The 4,063-nt window shown below is 35.6% G+C and overlaps 1 pseudogene; it reads left to right on the forward strand.

The window, feature by feature from the left end:
• The first annotated feature begins 1,014 nt into the window (after positions 1-1,014).
• Positions 1,015-3,000, forward strand: LOC125858909 (putative disease resistance RPP13-like protein 1; annotated as a pseudogene).
• The last annotated feature ends 1,063 nt before the right edge of the window (positions 3,001-4,063 follow it).

Below are 4,063 nucleotides of genomic sequence, written 5' to 3' on the forward strand. Positions count from 1 at the left end.
ATCTCTTGGGAAAAATTGGGGTTTTATCGATTTGGACTCCCTTTTTTATGAAAAAGGTATATTTATGATCCTTATGTTATGGTTAAACTGATTTTAACATAAAATTATTGATTCATCGATTATTTTCATCATATTAACCGCGTACAATTTGGACATTCCCGGTAAAGTTAAAGTTTGATAAATTGAGAATTTCAAGGTCGATCTTAACTCCGTTTTTTATGAAATTTCATATTTGAACTTATCTAAGCATGGGTAAGATGTTTTTCAAGAGATATTTCATTTTCGAGTCGGGGTTTCGGATTCGAATATTTTAGGCTTCTTCAAGAACGTGGATTTTCTTTCAAATTGAGTTTGTGAATTCATTTCAACTCCGTTTTCAAATTGGTTTTCACCATTAGCTTCCAAATACTTTATGGATCATTTTACATCAAAAATTTCCAGATTTGGGTATCGTTTTCCGGTATGAGACTTTTGGACCGTTTTGCCCTTTTTCCCTAAATTTCTTGATTTTGGTGTCATTGGACCCGAATTGTGATTGTGAATAATTGTTTGAATAGATTATCGTGATCCGGATTATACTCGGAAAGGAAAGGCTCAAGTCAAGTAACTTTTAAAGTTCATTTTAAGGCAAGTGGCTTCCAAACTTTGTAAAACTCTTAGACTACGCATGACTACTTTCCTAATTGTGTTGGGGAGTAATGGGGATTGAGGATGAGTTTTATTTGTTGATTGAAATTGTTGTAAATGAACGATGGGTAATAAAACGAGCTAAATGTGTTATATGTGACTTGAATTTGTTGAATAAGTCATGTGATAACTGATATTGAGTGGATAGAAGAGCATGAGTAGACTATGATTGATACGGACATTGATGTTGAGACAGATGATGTGTAATACTATGATGTGGTCGTGATATGGTTGTGATTGAGACAGGTGATGTGTAATACTATGATGTGGCCGTGATATGGTTTTGATTGAGACAGGTGATGTGTAATACTATGCTGTGTTCGTGATATGGCTGTGATTGAGACAGGTGATGTGTAATACTATGATGTGGTCGTGATACGATTGTGATTGAGACAGATGATGTATAATACTATGATGTGATCGTGATATGATTGTGATTGATGACATGTGCATATTCATTATTCATCCCATGTGTGAACTATCTATTGCATGAGTTCTGAGACACTGATATGAAGATGGATGGATATGAGACACAGTTGAGACTAGCTCCAGCTAGCGATTTGGATGCTGATGGGATCTGGTTCCGGCGGTGATACATGGTCCATGTGTGGCCCTCATGGGTTCTGATTGAGTATTTAGCGCGAACTGATTACGTCAACAGATGTGTATCGTAGGACAGACATGCATCACGACTACATGACATCATTATTGCATTTTGCATCGCAATTGCCTTATCTTTGTCTGTGATGTGTGGATTGTATCGGTTTACCCTTCTTATGTGGAATTTGATCTACTTGCTCTTATTTGTTGATCTGAGGTTGATGAGGATATACTGTTGGTTCTGGCTGTTGAATATGATCTGTTTAGTATAGGTTGGTTGGTTTGCTGCTAGATTGAAGTTTTGGTGGTTCGGTTGAGATTGAAAGGAGTTGTTTGTAGCTGCTAGTTTTGCTTAGTTTAGAGTTACTTGCAAGTACCTGTGATTTTCGGTACTCACCCTTGCTTCTACACAATTGTGTAGGTTGACAGCTCTCTCTCAGATTTGGCTTAGTATTTTCTTTAGCAGATTGAGCTTCGGGACATACTCGAGAGGTAGCGGTTCATTCCAGACGTGCTCTTGAGTTATCTTTATTTTCAGTTTTGTTCTATTTGAGAACTATACTCTGAGACTTGTATATTTTTATTCGAATTCTGTATTTAGAGGTTTGTACATGTGACAACCAAATTTTGGGTAGTGTTGAGTCTTAATTAAAGTCTTCCGCTTATTTATTATCTTTTATTCTCATATTTCTACTTCTCTATCGTTGTGGTTGGGTTAGGCTGACGTGTCTGGTGGGAAATGGACATGTGCCATCACATCCGAATTTGGGGTGTGACACATTCGATCCTCGAAGGACGAAAAATCGACTCTTCTTGTCCCTCTACTTCCAGATTGAAGATTGAAATCAAGCTACTATTGCACATCTAGTTTTTGAAAAAAATTTTGACACGTGAGAGTGCATTGTCAGTTTATGGAAATTTATTTCGCGATTTCTCTAGTCTATCTTGTCACTAGTGAAATTGATCATGTATTTGCCTCATTGCTTGACTAGTTTTTAGGATTTTAAAAAAATAAACTTAAATTTTTTTGGGGGGTGAGGAGGCTGGCGGGGGGAGGGTCGAGGGTAGGGGTGAAAAAATAAAAATTTGAAGGAGAGCGAAATAGAGGATTTGATTGACCGTTTAGTGTCTATTGATGCAAATGGAAAAAAGTTGAATGTAGTTAGGTAAGACAACACTTGCTAAAGCGGTTTACAATGATGAGAGGGTGAAGAACCATTTTGGTTTGAAAGTTTGGTTTTGTGTTTCTGAGGCATATGATGCTTTCAAAATAACAAAAGGGTTACTTCAAGAAATTGGCTCAACTGACATAAAGGTTGATGACAATCTTAATCAGCTACAAGTCAAATAGAAGGAAAGGTTGAATGGAAAAAGGTTTCTTCTTGTCCTTGATGACGTGTGGAATGATAACTATCCTGAGTGAGATGACTTGAGAAATGTTTTTGTACAAGGAGATATATAAAGTAGATCATTGTGACGACACGTAAAGAGAGTGTTTCCTTGATGATTGGTAGTGGGCCAATCAACGTGGGGACTCTGTCTGATGAAGTCTCTTGGGATCTATTCAAACGACATTCACTAGAAAACAGGGATCCTGAGGAACATCCAGAGCATGAAGATATTGGAAAACAAATTGCAGACAAGTGCAAAGGATTGTCTTGAGCTCTAAAGGCACTTGCTGGTATTTGTCGAGGGCAAATCAGAGGTGGATGAGTGGAGAGACATTTTAAGAAGTGATTTCTGAACAAGAAACATTAATGATACAAATACAATATATATATATACTGATTTAGTATCAATTAAGCGAAAGTATCAGCCTTAATTATACCAATACAGTTTATGATACTGATCTAGTATCAGTTAAGCGAAATTATCAGCCTTAATGATACCAATACAATATATGATACTGGTTTAGTATCAGTTAAGCAAAATTGGTTGGAGATATTATAGTGTAATTATTTAGTGGGGTATGAATGTAAATGTGTATATATTTATAATTATTTTACTTTTATGGGGTATTTGTTTAGTCTCCCCTTTATTTATTACCCTAAGTCTGACCCATATATGAAAATAAGTTAGGAGGTTTATTAATTTTCAGTGATAACGTTTGACACAAAACCTTTCGGCGATAACAAGAACGCAAGACCGCATCAGGTAAATCTAATATCTATTTTGTGAATATGAACAGAGGTCTTATGATTATTATTATTATATTATTGTAATTAGAAGAGCGAGTTTCAGTGGTGGTAGCGGTTAGATTTGACCAGGGGCGGACCTACAGAGGGTCAAGTGGGTTCATACGAACCCACTTCGTTGAAAAATAACACCGTATATATATATATATATATATATATATATTTGATCAGTTTTTAAAAATTTTATATGTATATATTAACTTTTGAACCCACTAACACAAGTGTGACCCTCAGAGTGGTGAAAAAGGTTCAATTTTCCCAGCCAGCCCAAGTTTGAACCCCTGTTGCCACATTTTAGTTTTATTTTTTATATCTTGAACCCACTTCGTGAAAATACTGGATCCGTCACTGAATTTGACGTTTAGTTATTAATAATAGTGGATAATTAGGGTATAATCATTGACCAAGAATTGAGAGCTAATGATAACATAATGATGGTGAGGAATTCTTAATTAGAATAGATGGTGAATGGTTGGGGATAATGAGTTTATATGTTGTGATTATGTACTTGTTTCAGTATTGTTGTTACTTGTTCTAATTGTTTATTGTTTGCCATCTGCTAAGTACTATAGTTGATTTTA

Source organism: Solanum stenotomum, chromosome 3 (genome assembly GCF_019186545.1).
Source record: "Solanum stenotomum isolate F172 chromosome 3, ASM1918654v1, whole genome shotgun sequence".
Taxonomy (NCBI): Eukaryota; Viridiplantae; Streptophyta; class Magnoliopsida; order Solanales; family Solanaceae; genus Solanum; species Solanum stenotomum.